Raw genomic sequence first — 19,957 nt, forward strand, 5'->3', positions numbered from 1 at the left:
AAGCTGTCAAAGAACGGTATTATCTGTTAAACTTCCAAGTTAACTCAGCTGACCATGTGCTGTAACGTAATGACAGCTGTCAAGGTCATAAAGCTCATTGGAGATGCCGGGGATTGAACCCGGGGCCTCATACATGCAAAGCATGCGCTCTACCACTGAGCTACATCCCCTGTACACAGTGTGACAAAGAGAGCACAAATATTGCTACCATAACTAGCTTGTTATCAGCGGTTGTATGGGGTTGCATTAGTGCCTATGGCGTGGGCAGCTTACAAATCTGGAAAGGCACCATCAGTGCTGACTAGGGTTGTCACGATACTAAAAATTTTCAACTCGATACCAATACTCAAGAAAATATTTGATACTCGATACCATTTTCAATACCACAAGGATAAAAACAAAGACCCCAAAATTTAACAAATATTTTTATTAACAAGAAAAATGCAACATATAAAAATTAACAGAACAGAATATTTTCTCTTAGGTTATTAAGTTTACTGATATACTGTATGTTTTATGTGGTAATTATGTTTGATGTTTGTTTGTGTCTAGTTTTAGTTTTAATGTTATTTAATGTGTTAAAGCCAGGGCTTGAAGCAGAAAAAAATCCTGTGCCTGAAATTTTTTTATCTGGAATAAATAAATAAAGTACAAAATAAAATAAACTACAATAAATTAAATTATATCCTTTTTTCCCCAAATATTGCGCACATTATCTCATTAAAAAGTGCAAATAGCAACAAGAGTACAGAAACATTTTTTGGCAGTGTAGTTGGAGGAGCATTTCACCCTTTGCACATGCTTTGAGAATGAGAATGTTTAGCAGACTGAAAGGAGGCTTTGGGCCCGGCAGAGGCAGAGGACTGAAAGGAGGCTTTAGGCCCGGCAGAGGACTGAGAGGAGGCTGTGAGTGGTCTAGTCATATTCCTGGCCTGGTGCACTAGTTTGCTTGCCCTCACAGACGACAAAACCTTTAATGCGTCTGTCAGCTTTCTCTTCTTTAGTGCTTCTTCCTTTTCCTCCTTCCTTTTAAGGTGCATCTGATACGTTGAATATGACTCCAGGCAGGACCTCCTCAATGGCTGCTCTTTCTTCATTGTTGTTAATCGCAGATTTGACTATTGCCAGGCTCTCATAGGTCTCCACATTCATTGAGCATCTGTCAGCTTCGATGATGTCATCCATCAGATTGAAGGATCCCTCAACCAGGGGGCCAGTGAAGATGCTCAGAAGTGCTTTAACCAGCTTACCCAGAATTGGAAATCTCACATCTCTCACGATTCCGCTCCACCAGTCCACATCAAGTCGCCTCCCTTCCTCACTGTAACTCTCAGCGCAAGCTACCAGGTCCACATCTATTTGGTATGCCCGTACCTCTAAATCTAGCTGACCAATCTCCTCTGGATCAACTACATTAGGCAAGGCCTTGCCCAGTGTAATCAATGCCCCACCAACAGATTCATCTTGAATCAAAGAAGGATTCAAAGCCGAGAGTGCAGTGATGACGGGGTTATTGAGAGGAAGCTTTGTGAGGAGGAATTCTGCAGCCATCATGTATCCCTCTCTGAGGTTGCTGTACAGAGAATTCACCCATATTTTCCTCTCTACACAAGCTTTGTTGAGTGCCGAGTAGCAGTGTGCCCACAAACAGTCTTCTGGCAGACAGCTGATTGTCTTGACTCCGGACATCCTGGATAGACAGATAGATAAGAGTATCTCACCACACAAGCAAACACAAGGCAGCACAGTACAAACCAGTGATAGGCAGAAGCGTAGCCAAAGTAGCTATGCTAGTAGTTTAACTACATTTCTCAGTAGCTTGGTGGTAGTGTCGCTGTTTCCTGAATCAAGTAAATGGGCTCTATGCACAGCTCCACTACTTCCTGAACTTAAGGCTGCTCCTTTATTTCCTAGCTGTCTTACATTATTGGACAAACTGATTAATCCAGGTGAGTAGTCACAATGGTTAGACACACCTGGATTAATCATTTTGTCCAATAATGTAAGACAGCAAATAAAGGAGCAACCTTAAGTTCAGGAAGTAGTGGAGCTGTGTATAGAGCCCATTCTCAGTGGTTAAGCTCTTTTATTGATCAAGTAGCACAGTAGCTTCCACACAAGCTACATCAGCCAATAAAGTCAAATTGAACCTCCGATCAGTTCTGTTTGAAATGGAAAACCTGGAGAAAAAAAATCTTCTCGCTCAGAGAAAGTAAAATGTGAAGAAGTAGTGTCAAGTTAATGCTGATGAAAACACACCACTTCCTGCTTTCGCTGCTTCATATTAAAAGCTTTAACACAACAGAAATAATGATGGACTGTACAGGAAATTAAGTGTGATCATCACCAGTACACCATCATTCCTGTTAACCGGTGCTTTATGAAGTTTGTTGTGTTGTTAGAAAAATCTGCATCATCAAATGAGTGATGAGAGTGATGAAAGCTATGTACCTTGACCAACTCCTTTGCCCCCTGAGGGATGCCTGCTGGCTTCATGAACTTGGCCAGTAGTTCTCTAACCAGGGCCACCATCTCGACATGCAGCAAGTGCACCATGGGTTTCTCACTTTGCAGCCTTTTCAGAAATGTCTGAAAGGTTGGAAGAACACCTGCCAACACATTATAAATTAGTGATGCAATTAAATGACAGAACCGAATATAAGAACAGATTTTTCCCAAAAAAGTTCTGAAACATTATTTCAGTCAATCATCTCCCCTTTCATAATACCAATAAGGGTGCATTTTATACCATTGGAAAGCCTGATTAATCGCCTGTACCATGAGGTGTAGCTTGAAAATGCAAGACGTACTGATGCACACTGTGAAATCATTCAACGTAGCACTTTACAAGGGCATTGTGCAATTTAGATTAGCATTTTTTAAATTTGTGCAATATATATTTTATCTATGCACCAGCACTTTACAGTAAGCACTTTTCTCTTTTGCACACTAGCCCTGATGGTCACCTACTGAATTATCTGTGGACTTGTATTGGTGTATGTCTTGTTTTCTCTCTCTCTCTCTTTTTACTGTGTTTACACTTGAAATGTAACATCAACCTGCCAAGGGACTACAGATGGAAAGCCTAGGGCTATAATATGGCACATTTACGTGTAAATGTTCATTAATATGCCTATGTTAAAACAAAGTAATAACGTCCCTTGTGTAAACCATACAAATTTGCATTAAAGATTAATTTAAGTGACATGAGAGGTGCACACAACATTTTAGAGAAAGAACACAACATACTCAGCTAGACTGTTTTATTTCACTTGCAAGCTTACCTGATATATCCAGAAGGTTAGGATTCTCCTTCCTGGCTGGTGCCTCCACTCCGGTCTTCTTTCCTCTCATCACATTACAGTTGTCGAAGAGCATGCTAATAACCAGTGACCAGTCCAGACTACTTCTGTCCATGATGTCTTTGAGTTCTTCCATGACAGCTGAACCGTTGCTGATGTATACTTTCCTGCTGGCTAGGTGTTGGGTTGCCATTTTTCCCAAATCATCATCAAAAAAAACGGACAAGCACGTTAAGAACTTTGTCTGTTTTGAGATTTGTTGCTTCGTCCACATTCATAGAAAAGGTGGCATTTTTTAGCTTTTCATTCAGCTGTCTCTTAAATTCTGGGGCAATGCCGTGTGTGTTTAGGTAACTGGCGTGGTTGTTGGAAACAGACAATTTAGACAACGAATTTTTGTCTTCCGACAACTTTTTGCATAGCTCAACAAGTGGCCGGGCCATTGTGAATGACAAGTCATGTTCCGCTATGAAAGCAGTTATTCTGATTTTTTGTTAACACACACGGTCGGCCATAGATGTAGTCGGTGTGGTATCTGTGGCCGTCGCTCCTGGTAAGGTTGACGTGAGGGATAGCGCACGCACGACCGTATGTGACCTGGGTCTAAAGCATGCCGGGCTATAACCTTTTTCCCGCTGCTACCATACATAATCTTTCTGGCGCACGGCACGCAAAAACAAGCACCTGGCTCTCTCAGTTTTCGGCACCAGCTACTGTGAGGCTTTCCATCATTTCCAGCCTCCTCCATCCAACCCCAGCGCCACTTGTTTTTCACTCCTGCTTCCAAATTTGCAGTTTCTTCTCCTGGTTTGATGTACCTGGTATCCATGGTTTCAAATTTGCCGTTCGCCGTTCGCTGATGCTTTTTCTTTTCAAAATATGATATGTTGTTTTTGTTCTATTGGGAATAAAATATTTGCATTTTGTTTTTATTTACATTTCACACAGTGTCCAAACTTTTTTGGAATTGGGGTTGTAGTTGAAGGTAGTCAGCTCCCTTAACTTATTAGGTTAGCAAACGGAGGGTCTGATGGTCACCTGAGTTTAGTGCGTTATCTCTACAGAGGCGTTTGTGTTCGCAGTAAACACCTAATGACTGAAACAATTAATCACATGAAAAATACTTCCTCATCAATGCAGCATGTCATGGGTGACAGAGCTTCAGGTGTAACAGCTAATAGCTGAAATAGTAAGTCCTTTTTATCATACTGTGAAGAAAAGAATTGCGATGGCCGGGAATCGAACCCGGGTCAACTGCTTGGAAGGCAGCTATGCTCACCACTATACCACCATCGCTACATGAAGTGCAAAAATTCCACTGCAGAGTCAGCACTTTGTTTCAGGAATTCAACAAGGGAGGAGCGAGGGGAAAAGGGAAGGGGTATGGAATGGAGAGAAGGAAAATTTCAAAAACCTCCACAAAAGGACAGAAACTAAGCTATTCTGCATTGAGGAAAAACAAATGAATTATGTTGTGTGTAGTTTAGCGGTCAGAAAACTACTGTCCAGTCAGAACAGATGTGAATTACATGACACACAAAGAGCTACAGATTTATGAAATGCCACACTGCCCCCTACTTGTGTGAATGTGACATTACATGTTTTCATTTGGCCACCAGGGCACACATGGTGTAATCAGTTTCAATACTGCCAACATAGCCAAATAATAACAACGGATAGGGCCTCACACAAAGCATCAGATCTACCATTGAGCCGCATCCCTTGTGTGAGAAAGAAAGCATAAGCATGACTAGAGAACAAAATGAGAAGAAGAAATGGATGTAGATTGACTCACACCCCATCATACTGACACATGGATGAAGGTCAAAATCACATCAGTTTTTCATCTGAATGGTTCAAAGTGCATCCGCTGACCCTCCTCCCAAACATGATGATGTTGCAACCAGAAAAATAAGTCTTGAAAAATAAGTGAAGAGTAATTTTTTGGTATTTGGCAACTGTTGAGATTTGCACTTTACATTACATTTTAGATTTATGGTTGATTTTTATTTTGCTGTACACTTTTTATTTATTTATACAGACTAAAACATCATATTTTGTTTTTTATTTTTTTGTAATATCGTCAAGAATATCGCCATCGCAAAAATACACTGAAATATCATGATATTCTTTTAGGGCCATATCGCCCACCCCGATAGTGGTGGACTTCAGGAGTAATAAGTCATCTGCATCCCCAGTCTGCATCACTGGCAGATACGCTGAGAATGCACAGTCCTACAAATACCTGGGTGTACATCTTGACAGCAGACTGGAGTGAACCACACACAAAGATTATGGCTGTATCCCAAAGTCAAGGATCCTTCCTTGGTAGGATCCTTCCTCCGGAGTCGGGTCCTCCAGAGGTGAGGCCAGAATCCCTCCTATCACTGTTACAACGCACAAATGGGACAGCCTTCCGAGTGTGTTGGTGTGCGTCATTGCGTAATTGAAAGGTCCAGCTTAAATTCAGCGCTGCAATTTCAAAACCAGTTCACGACATGGATGTGACTTTGGCATCAGCACTATGCCACAGATGCTTTAAAGTTGAATCTCACTGATTTAGCAAGTAAAGGCCGCAAAGTGGATTTATCCTCAATATTTCACTTGTCCTGGCTGAATTTGGCCGCTTCTCAGCCGTGCATAACTCACCATGGAGATGTGTTCTGTGATGCTCTTTTAGTTTTACAGTACAGTACAATAATTTATAAATAAATAACAATAGCGGGTAATACCGGACTGTCTGTCCCTGTTAACACAATAAACAAAACTATAACTTTCTGCATGGCATACCTACGTATAGTTTGCACATTGTAAATCATCAGACTGGCGTATATATGAATTTGCATTAATAACTTTAGCCGACTAATCAATTAATGATCAATTAACATAATTGGCAATATATCAAGATGACGTATATTATCTTTTAGCTAAATGTACTGGCATTTGTTTGTGCATGTTCTTGCTTGACTTTGAACACGTTATATGACAACAAATATTCAGTGTAAACTGAAAATACTATATATATTATATTTAAATTTATATTGCACCGATGGAGTCACCGTTTCTTCGCTCGCCATTTTTAAATCTCCTGGTAGACCAGTGTGCGCAAGGCTTTATGGCAATGCAGGGCGCATGGAGGATACACACAAGCATCCTTGGAATTTGGGCAAAAGAAGGACTCCCTCCTTCAGTGGATCCTGGACATTGGGACAGTCCTTCGACGGATGTCGATGACGTAGTATCCTTTAAATTCAGCCGTTTGAGGATCCTTTCTTGACATTGGGATACAGCCTCTATCTAAAAGAAGGGCCTGAGCCAACTTTTCTTCCTGTAGAGTCTCAGGTCCTTGGAGCAAAATGTTTGAGGTTTTTTTTTTTACAGGTCTGTTGTCAAGACCAAAATCCTCTTTGCTTTTATGTGCTAGGGTGCATGCATCACAGCAAAGGACAGCAACACGCTGAACAAGCTTATCAGGAAGGCTGAGTCTGTGGCTGGCCTGCCACTCATCAGGCTGGAAGGGGTGGCTGAGGCCAGAATACTGGCAGAAAAATCCAAATCATGAACAACGCCTCCCACCCCCTCCACAACATGCTGGTCAATCTGAAGAGCAGCTTCAGCAATAGACTGATTCAGCCAAGCTGTTCAACTGTACAGGAGGCCATTCCTGTCCACCTCTTGTTTCTTACTGTGCAATTTTGAACTTTATAAAGTACTCTGTCTGTAAAGAAAAGATTTGCGATGGCCGGGAATCGAACCCGGGTCAACTGCTTGGAAGGCAGCTATGCTCACCACTATACCACCATCGCTACAAAAAGTGAAAAATTCCCACTGTACATTCAGCAGTTTGTGTCACGAATTCAACAAAGGAGGGAAGAGGCGAACACAGAGAAGGAATGGAAGGAATGGAGAGAAGGAACATCTCAAAAACCTCCACAAAAACACAGAAACTATTCTATTCTATTCTATTCTAAGCTATTCTGTATTTAGGGGAAAAACTGTCAAAAGTATGTGAATAACATGACACACAAAGAGCTGCAGATTTATGAAAGGCCACACTGCCCCCTACTTGTGTGAATGCAGCATTACATTTTTTTTCCAGCTGGTTACCAGGCCACAGAGTTTCAATACTACCAACATAGGAAATAATAATGATAGATAGGGCCTCAGGCAAAGCATACGATCTACCATTGAGCCATATCTCCTGTGTGAGAAACAAAGCACAAGCATGACTAAAGAACAGAATGACAAGAAGAAAGGGATGTAGATTCACACCCCATCATACTGAGACATGGATGCAGGTCAAAATCACATTAGTTTTTCATCTGAATGGTTCAAAGGTTCAAAGACTCTACTCCCAAACATGATGATTTTTCAACCGGAAAAATAAATTATTTAAAAATTACAAACATTTAAAGGTAATTTAACTGACAAACAAACTTTTCACTAACTGAAACACTGAATGATGTTTTCACCACCTTGCCAACCCTATTTGTACAACTAGCAGTGGGCAACTTAGCTTCCGATATTTATTTTTTCTCCTGAACACACACATGGACACTGTTTCTCACTATTTTTTATGTCAAACACACACACCACCAATATGGTACTCAATATTCTTTCTCCTCCGAGTCTCATGCTCCCAAACAGTCTACCAGACAGATCGTGATATTTTGCATACTAAATGTCTAAAAAGTGTTGCAGATTAACTGCCAAGCTCCTCAGCTTGTGTCTGTGAACAGTTCCACCAGAGGTGGTTTGGCAGATCCATCCTCAAAATGTTATGGGTGCATTTACTTTGGTAACACACTATCCAACCGCATCCTGATCACGCAAGATGCATTTTAATTTTAATGGCAGCAGAAATAGACTGACAGCTATCTATCTGCACTGTCCTTGGCTCTGCTTTCTTGGCCTATCTCTTTCATTGATGCGTGTGGGGAGCGAAAGCTATGCCCTGTTGTTGAATCCCACAGAAAAGGTACTGTTGATAAAAAAAACTAATGCTGCTTCTGATGGAAATGTGTCAGAACACACCGTGCATCACAGCCATCTACGTATGGGGCTGCACAGCCACAGACAGCTGACCTGTCTGCCTGGGGAAGAAATGGCACCAAGATGCACAATGGAAAGGAGGTAAGCTCATGGAGCCAGTGTGACGCTTTGGGCAATGTTCTGCTGGCAAAACTTGGGTTGAAGCCATTAATGTGGATGTTACTTTGACACGTACCACCTCGCGAAAAATTGTTGCAGACCAAGTATACCCCATCATGGAATTGCTATTCCCTAATGGCAGTGGCCTATTTCAGGTCTTGTGTTATCTTTTGTTTTTTACTTTGCAATTCTGCACTTTTTAACTTTCTCAAGTCACATGCTGCTACGACAATTCCCCCTCTGAGAGTAATAAAGTAGTAGTAAATAGTAAAGGGGTGGCTGAGGCTAGAAAACTGGCAAAACTGTTGACAATCATGAACAACGGTTCCCACCCCCACAGCACGCTGGTCAATCTGAAGAGCAGCTTCAGCAACAAACTGATTCAGCCAAGCGGGTACAGGAAGTTGTTCCTGTCCACCTTTTTGTTTCTTACTTTGCAATTTTGAACATAATAAAGTACTCTGTGAATAAAAGAGATGCGATGGCCGGGAATCGAACCCGGGTCAACTGCTTGGAAGGCAGCTATGCTCACCACTATACCACCATCGCTACTCAAAGCTTGAAAATCCCACTGCAGACTCAGCAGTTTATGTCACAAATTCCACAAGGGAGGAGGGAGGTGGATGGGAAGAAGAAGTGAAAGGAATGGAGAGAAGGAACATCCTAAAACGTCCACAACAGTACAGTGTTTCCTCTAGGATTTTTTCAGTAGCAGGGCTAAAGGGTTCTTTATTCCCTGGATGTTGTGCATGTGTAACTATCAATCAGCAATTTAGAGAGTATAAAAACAACACTCGGATGAGACTATGAGGCAGGGAGCCGAATTAACTAGGGAGGTCCGGGGGTATGCTCCAATACAGAACATTTTTTGAAAAGCCTAAATTTATTTTTAACCCCCTCACTGCTGGAAACTTCTCTGCTCCCTTCTCTGCTGTCTGTGTGCACCCCGATTCAGCAACTGCTGACATGGAGGAGTTCTGCTCCTGGTTTAACTCCTCCTGCCTTTCTTTAATGGACTCTGTGGCTCCTTTAAAACCCAGGCAGTCTAAAGCTAGATCTGAACCCTGGTTTAATGACAGAACTCGTGCAGCCAGACGGGAATGTCGCAGAGCCAAATGCAGGTGGAAGAAGGACAAGCTGCAGATTTAATTTCAGATTTTAAAGGACCGCTGGTGCTCTTATCAAAGTATTGACACAGAAAACCACAAGAACCCCAGTGTACTGTTCAGAACAATTGACTCTGTCCTGAATGTCCCATAGCCTGTATGTTTGGAAACATCCATTGATGTGTGTAATAGTTTTCTGCATTTTTTTATTGAGAAAGTTGCTTCCACAAGAGCTCTCATCTCTCCACCCACCTTTGACCCTTCTGTCTCTAATCCTTGCCCAGCAGTGTTCAACACATTTGAACATGTGACTCTGTAACTGTAAGAGGATGTGTTGGCCCATATGAAATCATCAGGTTCCCCTGGTGATGTGATGTGTCCCTCCCCACTTCTTTAAAGAAGTTTTCTCTATCTGTAAATAGCAGCCTGTCCTCTGATGTTGTCCCTGTAAGCCTTAAACATGCAGTCGTACAACCTTTGCTGTAGAAGCCTGGACAAAATAGTCTATGCACAACTAAAAACTTTCCTTGATGAACACAGCATCATGGAGGTCTTTCAGTCTGGTTTTAAGATGTTGCATAGCACAGAGACTGCTCTTTTAAAAGTTTTTAATAATATTTTAATGGCAAAAAATAGTGGTAACCGTGTTGTTCTTGTGCTGCTTGACTTGATCGCTGCCTTTGATACCGTCGATCACATTATCCTATTAAAGCAGCAGCTTGTGGGCATTGGTGGTAGCGCTCTGGAGTGGTTTCGGTCCTACTTAGCGGACAGGACTATGTGCGTTGGTCTTGGGGCTAGTGAATCCTCCACCACTCCACAACACAGGGTTCAATTTTATTTTAGGATCTTTGGTTTTCTCCCTTTATTTGCTTCCCCTAGGGTCTATCCTTAGAAAACATGGCGTCTCTTTCTATTGTTACACTGACGACAGGCAGATTTATTTCCCCTTGAGGAAAAGTGAGACATTTTCTATCAAACCCCTGCTGGCCTGTCTTGACGATGTGAAAGCCTGGATGGCCCTTAACTTCCTCAATTTCAACACGGAAAAAACTGAGGTGATTGTGTTTGTCCCTAGTGGCTCCTGCGAATCCTGACCTGTCAACCTGGGTCCTTTGGTAGCTTATACGAAGTCGACTGTCACAAACCTGGGGTTTTAAATGGATAGTGATTTTAAACTGGACTGCCAAATTAGTGCAATAGTGAAATCTTGTTTCTTTCACCTCAGGCAGCTTTCGAAGGTGAAATCTTTTCTTGCACACAAGCACTTCAAGACAGTAATCCATGCTTTTATTACCTCTCGGCTGGATTACTGCAATGCACTTAGTTTCGGAGTTAGCCAGTCCTCCCTTGCACGTCTCCAGTTAGTTCAGAACGCTGCCACCTGTCTGCTAACGGGCTGCAGCTAATGTAGTGCGCACGGCAAAGTCGTCCCGCCCTACATCATCTCTCCGTGTGCCAAACTAAATCCCATCAACCTGTACGGGCCGGTCACAGGTGATCTAAACCAATCCAAACACACTGTTGCATACGCCGCTCGTTTAGCATTAGCTGACAATTAAAGTAATTTAAATCACAAAAGGCTAAACTGTGCATAACGGTCTGAATTACTCCATGACGCTAAACACATGCTGCTTTCAAAATAAGAGCACAGTGTGTTAACAGAATCCACCACAGAATTTACAAGAAGACTGTCAAAATAAGATGCCTTAAATAAAACATACAAGAATCTTTATTCTCCTTTACAATAATTAATTAAAATATGCAATGATTAAGATCAGTGTATAGAATGGAGTAGTGGCATTAGAATCTGCTAGAGGCCACTAAATTTGGGTTTTTTCTCTGAGGGAGGGCCAGTCCCCGCCCCCCACCCCCAGCCAGCTAACCGTAACAAGTAGGACAATAAAGATTCTATGTCACGGTATCTCCTGACTGAAAATATAATGTGAGGTGTTTGCTCTCATTTAGCTCTCAAAGTGCACAAGAACGATGCATTTTACTTAAAAATTATAATACTTTCATGACAGAGAGACACACATACACAGACAGGGCAGGCATACCTTGGGTGCAGCCATTCATGTGGATGTTACTTTGACGTATATTAAAGACATCAATAAGGCCCGAGGTTTTGGTATTCAGTGTTTCCCTTAACATTTTATTAGCCGGTATTACCTCTTATGTTTGTAATGCTTTGAACTAACAAGTTGACTCAGCTGACCATGTACTGTAATTACAGCACCACTGTGAGCAACATAAAGTCATTGGAGATGCCGGGGATTGAACCCGGGGCCTCATACATGCAAAGCATGCGCTCTACCACTGAGCTACATCCCCTGTACACTCAATCATGAAGACCATGAGGTCACACCACGACCCTCACTAGTGCCGTTCACTTGCGTCTAATGATAGCGGCAGCGGTTCACAGCTGGATCAGCTGTCAGTCGGCTTTAACAGCTGTAGCCAATCACTAATAATAATAAGTGTTTTCTCTGTTTAACAAACACATACATGTATGAGTTATTTCGAACAATCTGCAGACATCACATCAAAACATACGTTGTCGGCAGGATTCGAACCTGCGCGGGGAGACCCCAATGGATTTCTAGTCCATCGCCTTAACCACTCGGCCACGACAACCCCTCCCTAAATGTAGTTTTGCACTCAATCGAGTTGATAGTGGAGCACCACACTTTTAAGAATGGTTGATTACAACTGATTAGTATAAACAATTAAAACAGGTTACCTTCAGGAAAACTGAGGGAAGATTGAGAGTTAAGATTAATAAAATAACTACTTAGTGTGGCAAACTGTTGATAATAAGGAAATAACTTATTCTTGCTAAAAAATACTAAAAAAGTCATATCCCTGTTATAAAGATTACATATTTTTAGCTTAAGAACAATTTATAAAGTTAAGGTGAAAATAAAAGCAATACAACAACCTCCTTTACTGTTCTCTGGACCTAAGAGTGGTCCATTCACTACGTAATGATAATGATTTATCTGAATAAACTTGAGCTTGGTATCATACTGAATTTCTAACAACAAACAGTTTATCATAAGAAATGCACCCATCATTCTAAGTTCCATGACTTGACCACAAGATGGCAGTAGTACAAAGTACACGACTTAGTTACCGGTACATGCACTCAAAAAACACATTAAGAGACAGAGTGATGTTTGAAGTAGTACTTTGCAGGGTTGCAGAATGCAGAATAACTTACATGTCTTCTGTAGGCTGCATCAGAATGAATATCCGTCTCCTTTTGAAAATACTCAGAGCCATCCTTCAGAAGTTGCCAACATACTGCCATTAGTGAACTTCACCATGTAAAAAATGGGAATGGGCTCATTGTTAGTCAATTCACTGGAAATTCAAATAGTTTATACAGTCTTGAGTGTTTTTTTGTGATGCACAACTATCTCACGTTACAGTATACTGATACTCGTCATTTGGATGATAGTGTAGACAAGAGATATCACATATTGTTTGTAGATAGATAGATATAACTTATCTTACATATCTTATAGGGAACAGTGGTGGCCTACATTTTCAGATCTTTTACTTAAGTAAAAGTGCTAATACCACACTGTGAAATTGCTCCACTACAAGTGCAAGTCCTGCGTTCAAAACTTTCTTAAGTAAAAGTACAAAAGTATCACCATCAAAATGTACTTAAAGTATTAAAAAAGTAAAAGTACTTTTTATGCTAAATGACCCACTTGTTTAAAATGTTATAAATATATTATTAGATTAACTGTAGTGATCAATTTATGTTAGCAGTCTTTTACTGTTGTCCTGGTAGGGCTAATTTTAACAATTTAATATACTTTACACGTGGTTTAATTTATAACCATGCATATTCACTTTAAATTGATCATAAAAAGTACAAATATTGCCTCTAAAATGTTGTGAAGTAGAAGAATAAAAGGTACAAATATGGAAATAATCAAGTAAAGTACAAGTACAACAAAATTGTACTTAAGTACACTGCCCTACAAAGTCTAACTGCAGTAACTACACAAAGGGTAAAACTGAGAAAAACTGCTTTAAAGTTTTTTAACTGGCCAGCCAAACAGGTTATAGGTAGGTTAGTGATATGACACTTATTTCTACATGAATTGATGTCATTTTTACGCTAAAAAAATCATGATTTATTTGACCTTTGACCCCAAAATGAAGTTGCTGCACTCTTTAGCTTTTCTATTTTGTTTTCAGTGAATAAACATTTCCAAATAGATTTTGTTATAAGTGTATTTAAAATTGTTCAACAACTCTATTCAAAGATTTGTGTATTTTAGACTTAATATTATAAAGAAATGTTATATTTTAGTCTTAATATAATTTTATCTCACTTTTTTTTTACTTCATCACAATCTAGATAAAAAATGTCCCCATCAAATAAATTTTAAAAAAATTTATATTATTCTTGTCTTCACAATTCAACACAATGAAGAAACACAAGGCTACACTGCTTTTGTTTTAATGCGTAAATATTTCCAAAGCACACCTTGGAAAGTGCAATTACTGCGGTCTGCTTTGGTTTTGAGTTGGATTTTGTAGTTACTGCAATTTTTATGTAATTATTTCTCTGAAATGAAGCACAATTGAAATCTAAAACCCTGTCATAAAATAAAACAGACATCAAGGAGTTCACTTTAGTTATAACTCAATTTTGACCAAAAATGTAGTTACTGCAGTTAGGCTTTGCAGGGCAGTGCAGTACTTGAGTAAATGTACTTAGTTACATTCCACCCCTGATAGGGAGCTTATTAACTTTCTGTTATGCTCAATAAACATGAACCAAACCTTGTTTCTCTGGAAGCTTCCTCTCAAACTTTAGAGCTGTATCACTGTCATGAAGGTCAAAAGCCGCATTAGCTAGCTAGCTCAAGCCAAGTTAGCTCGTTAGCTCGCTAACGTCAACTCCTATTCTGCCGTTCTTCGCTAACAATTAACTACCCGTGAACAAGCTCCAGTTTCACTGAAAAACCGTGACAGTCAGCGGTCAGTTGTTCCACTGTTGACTGTATTATTTACCCAGTTATTAGAGTCTCGCCTCCATTATTTTTAATAAACTAAACCTACGCCTGTCCGCGTGCGGTGCGGTCCCCTGTGGCAGAGCGCACGGACTTGAACCGAATTGCGTGCTGTGACGTCATGACGCCTGACGCCAAAAAGACGTCGTAGAAGTTACGTCTAAACCATAGACTGTAGGTCTAAATAACATACAGTGTCCCTTATTTTCAAACATAATTTTTCACCTCATAGCTATTATATATGGAAAAACAAGGATATTCTATTTAAACACAAATCCCTCTTTATAGGTTACTGGTATAATAATAACAACATAATATATGTATCTCAATTATTCAACAGGGATGGTCTTCTCAACTCTTATAATTCATTTTTATCTGAATATAATATCCCATAGATCACAACCATGAGTGGAAACCCAACAAATGTCCCTGCTGTCCTTGTCAGACACCCCAATGGGTAAAGCTTGTTTAACTGGTAATCATGTTAATAACAAATTAATCAGAAGCCTGTTTAAAAAGTATGTGCTCTCATATTGGAATAAATACATAGAACACACTAATTGGAAGAATATCTGGTTATCACCCAGCCAATATTTGATGACCAATAAAGTGAGAGACATTTCATTTAAAATAATTCATAAATTTTATCCATCCAATTAACATATTGTTGGAAGATTCAAAAAAAGACATTGCTGTGAAATGCACTTTCTGTTGTGAACATATTGAAACTGTTACTCATTTATTTTGGTACTGCCCCTTTGTCCAAGGTCTCTGGATTGATATTTGTTTGTAACTTTATCGCAAGCAATGTTGATAAAGATTTTAAGTTGTTTTGGAGAGATGTACTATTTGGGCTCTTTGACTTTAACAAAAATAAAGAAAATCTCAATGAAATATTTATTATAAACCTCATCATATTGATGGCGAAATTTCATATTCATAAATGTAAATTTGCTCGAAGAAAACCATCTTTTGTTACCTTCCACAATGAGCTCAGGCAGTACATCGCTTCTATTAAATTCTCCAACAACCAAAAAACAACTAAAACAGTTGATATTTGTGAATTATTACATTTATTATTTATAAATTTTTTATATTACTGTAAGCTCTTCCCCCCTGGCGTAGAATATGCATGTGAAATGCTTTTATAATTAATTGTATGTTCCTTATGTTTGTGAAACAAAGTTGTAATAAAAAAATAAAATAAATAAAAATAAAAAGTTACAATTTTCTTATCCAAACTTTTTTGTCAACACGTTGCCGGCATGAACTTCAGAATGAGTGAATATTTACAATAGAAAATGACGTTTATTGGTTTGAATAGATTGTTTTCATAAAGCTGTCAATCAAATGTATGTTAAAAAAAATAAAATTTTAAAATTTTAAAAATTAAAAAAGGAATTGCATATGATTGCAATTGATTGTTTGTGATTTAAATTTTAGCAATTATAGGTTTACAGAATAAGAGTTTTTTTGTTTGTTTTTGTTTTGACAAGTCTGACAGACTTTAGGGAAAAGGCATTTAAGGAGGCAAAAGTCTTGGTCAGATATTTTCTTGCCGTCTTGGCATGTACTGTCACTAACAAGCTCTCCTGTTCTGTTCTGGTGTCATGCAGTTCTTCTATCAGTAACAGCTGACCCTAATATGCAAATGATTCCACAAGCAAGCGACTGTTTAGTGTGTTTAACCTGAGCAATCACCATACTGTAATATGAATAGAATAACACCCTCTAATTTCAATTTATGAGACTTTTAAGGGACTAAAAACACTGAGATAGAAATAATTATAACCCCTCATCATCAAATGCAATCAAGTTGAATTATGCACAAGTTTGTGTCCATACACAGTAATGTCCAATCCTGTAACACTACCTTGGGGTCCACCCATCTGTCCATGCCAGTGTTGGCAGCACTGCAAAAAGGGTGTGTCTGAAAACAAGATAAAAACACTAAATCTGAGAGAAATGATCTTGCTGCATGGACAGATACTTTCACTTGACACGATTTCTTAAATTAAGATTGTTAAATCAAAAAAATAAGCATGTTGAACGCTTAAAATAAGAAATTAACTCGCAAAACAAGATAAATTATCTAACACTTCAAAATCTAAAAATTTTTTTATCTTGGTAAGAAACAAATAATTTGCAGTGCACTCTGCTCGGGCCAGTTCATCGCTGCTTGCAGCTTTAATTTATCTTGTTTTAAGAGTTAATTTCTTATTTTAAGTGTTCAACATGCTTATTTCTAGATTTAATAATCTTTAAGAAATCTTGTCAAGTGAAATGCAGCAAGATAATTTCCCTCCGATTTAGTGTTTTTATCTTGTTTTTAGACACCCCTTTTTTTTTTTTTACAATGAGTAAGGTTCCAGATGTAAACATGCATGTTGCTTGGAGGCTGAGAATGAGTGAAAATCAGTGAGCTTATGGTGAGAACACACTCAGACTGCCAAACACCTGGACAGCAAGCATCTGGCTGTAAGTCTTGTTTTCACTGGGGGGATGCTGAGGCCACAGTAGGAACTCTGTATGTCTGTTGAAAAGGGATGATGTTTTTCAGCCAGTAGCAGGATCACTCCATTGTCTACTGAAGCAACTTATCCAATCTGTCTCTCTACACAATGTTACTGCTCCAGTTTGTCAGCTGACTACAGAGATCCAGCTGTTCTTAAACCACTGCAGTCTTTGCACTGAGGAATTTGACAGAATGTTTCCAATATATCAATGAAAAGGGGTCAAGGGCTTGGGGAAGTGGCTGTCCAACCCCTGTTACTGACATCATCACCCACCCTTCCACTAACTTGTGGCCAAAAATCAGAAAAGTTGTTTTTGTTTGGTCTCTATCATGGCTAAGCAACGCGACATAGTGTCTGTAGCTCTGCAGGGAAAGCAGGATTTTTTTAAATTTGCTGGACACATGAGCACAGGAGAAAATTCAGAGTGAGTGCAACATCTGGCGCAGATCAGACGGAGAAAACGAGGGACAGAGTTGTTCCGATTTTCTGGAATTAAATCTTGCAAAACAACCCCACTTGAAATGACATTGCAAAATTATTTGCTCTGAGAGTTTTGGGAGAACGGACTGAAAAACATTACCTCACTTCGAGGAAAGTACACCCAGATGAGCAACATGAATGCTTGGCTAGCTGAAAATTTTTACATAACATGATGTGTACCAACACCAGCTGCCACATTCAAGAGAACACTATGTGGTAGCTTCCAAGGCCTGCATAAGCAGCTGCTATGGGAACCTCCACCTGACTGATTATATCAATTGTAAAGAAATAGAGAAAACCTCTGTCTTTAATTATTCATCTTGCCCAATAGTGAGCCACAAACAATACATGGCCTATCCACAGCACAGCACAGGCTAAACCATGAATTATGGATGAATTGGACCTCAGTGGCAGCAGACTGTGTTTAGGGAGATGGACCACTAACTCAGTCAAAACTCTAGATTGTTGCTTTTTTGTTTTTCAAAATCATCTGCTAAGTCAAGCAGATATCCAACTTACCTGATCTTTTTTTTACATAGGTTGTCATTTTGTGTTGTTGTTTCTTTTTATTGTGTTGTTGTTTCTTTTCTTTTCGTATGTATGTATGTGTGCGTGTGTTTGTGTATGTATGTATGTATGTATGTATGTATGTATGTATGTATAATTACGCTGTATAGTTAAATTGTATTTATGTTTTGTAATAAAAGACATGTTTAGACAAGGATTTTAACTCGTCATATTTAAGGAGAGGGGGTGGGAGTTTATAAGTTTTACTTCTTCTCACTCTTTTTAAAATATGTATTCTGAATGTCATGTTAAATGTTTTATCGGACTCTTTTTTTTTATTATTTTGTTTTCATATTCGAAATAAACTTAAATCAATCAATCAAACCTCTTGAGTTTGTCTGCAGCTCGTTTGCTTCACTGGAAAGGAACCCTACCAGGGGACTGCATCTAATGTGACCAGGTGGCAACCTCCCAGTCTAAGCACTGATGCAAATGTGGAAGTGTCTGACGCCTGCTTTTTTTAAGAGTCCAGCAGGGGTTGACAACAAACTTTGGTCCTATCTATCTCTATACAAAATGAGACTACTTCTCACTTGATTTATTACCTCAGAAAATATGCTCAAACCGAGATTATGGTCTCAAACGCTAATTTAAAGTCTTCTTCAATGCAATATTTTATTAATTGTGTAAATAGTGGTCCAACTTAGATGAAGATAGATGATAACGCAGGGTTGATTTGGGGCGTGGCTACCCTGTGATTGACCCAAACCCTGAAAATGTAGTTGTATTTTGTTGCCAAATCCTACACTGCAAAAAAGGTGTGTCTAAAAACAAGATAAAAACACTAAATCTGTGGGAAATGATCTTGCTGCATGGACAGATAATTTCACTTGACACGATTTCTTAAATTAAGATTATTAAATCTAGAAATAAGCATGTTGAACACTTAAAATAAGTAATGAGCTCTTAAAACAAGATAAATTAAAGCTGCAAGCAGAGATGAACTGGCCCGAGCAGAGTGCACTGCGATTATTTGTTTCTTACCAAGATAAAAAAAACTTTAGATTTAGGAGTGTTTGATAATTTATCGTGTTTTAAGAGTTAATTTCTTATTTTAAGCGTTCAACATGCTTATTTCTAGATTTAACAATGTTAATTTAAGAAATCTTGTCAAGTGAAATTATCTGTCAATGCAGCAAGATCATTTCCCTCAGATTTAGTGTTTTTATCTTGTTTTTAGACACACCTTTTTTTGCAGTGTAACCACATCGTTTAGCTAGTTTAGTTTCCGTTAATTACATGATTAAAATGGCAACAGTCACAAAATTAGATGTTGCATAAGATATGAACGGTTGTGGAAAATATGTTGGCATATGTCAGAGAGTGTTGTTTCGGTTTACTATCCGCTGCTCGACGCTACAGCTCAGTGCCCACTCAGAGCTACAATCTGCTGGACACTGAGTTCATTCAAATAGACACATTTTTGTTCATACAGTAAACACAGCATGTACAGTAAGCTACTGTTAATGTGTATCATGTGTCTGTGTGGGCTGCATGCATAGGAAACTGAGTTGTACTGACCATGATGTACCACAAGAAAATTCCACCACTTGTGGCTGCGTAGTAATTAAACTTGGACCTGACTTCTTTCCACATAACTGGCCAATAACTGGCTTGACAGTCTGAGCCGTCCTCAGGTTGATCATATGACCTGTTCCTGTCTGCTGCCTTCTAGAAACAACTCACACAAACTACCAATGCTCGAAAAACAGTTAAGATGAGCAGATGTAAACCTGAAAATACAGTTTTTCCTACAAATGCTCTTTAACTCCATGGAGTCTTGGGCTATTTTGTCA

General features: G+C 39.2%; 6 non-coding genes across 6 annotated transcripts; all 6 read right to left on the reverse strand.

The window, feature by feature from the left end:
* Positions 1-98: 98 nt before the first annotated feature.
* Positions 99-170, reverse strand: trnaa-ugc (transfer RNA alanine (anticodon UGC)). Its single transcript has one exon. It is a non-coding gene; the product is annotated as a tRNA-Ala (tRNA).
* A 4,356-nt stretch (positions 171-4,526) lies between these two features.
* On the reverse strand, positions 4,527-4,598 carry trnag-ucc (transfer RNA glycine (anticodon UCC)). Its single transcript has one exon. It is a non-coding gene; the product is annotated as a tRNA-Gly (tRNA).
* A 2,438-nt stretch (positions 4,599-7,036) lies between these two features.
* Positions 7,037-7,108, reverse strand: trnag-ucc (transfer RNA glycine (anticodon UCC)). Its single transcript has one exon. It is a non-coding gene; the product is annotated as a tRNA-Gly (tRNA).
* Positions 7,109-8,930: 1,822 nt separating this feature from the next.
* trnag-ucc (transfer RNA glycine (anticodon UCC)) lies at positions 8,931-9,002 on the reverse strand. The gene has a single exon. It is a non-coding gene; the product is annotated as a tRNA-Gly (tRNA).
* A 2,819-nt stretch (positions 9,003-11,821) lies between these two features.
* On the reverse strand, positions 11,822-11,893 carry trnaa-ugc (transfer RNA alanine (anticodon UGC)). Its single transcript has one exon. It is a non-coding gene; the product is annotated as a tRNA-Ala (tRNA).
* Positions 11,894-12,114: 221 nt separating this feature from the next.
* trnas-aga (transfer RNA serine (anticodon AGA)) lies at positions 12,115-12,196 on the reverse strand. Its single transcript has one exon. It is a non-coding gene; the product is annotated as a tRNA-Ser (tRNA).
* Positions 12,197-19,957: the final 7,761 nt, after the last annotated feature.

This window comes from Centropristis striata, chromosome 23 (genome assembly GCF_030273125.1).
Source record: "Centropristis striata isolate RG_2023a ecotype Rhode Island chromosome 23, C.striata_1.0, whole genome shotgun sequence".
NCBI lineage: Eukaryota > Metazoa > Chordata > Actinopteri > Perciformes > Serranidae > Centropristis > Centropristis striata.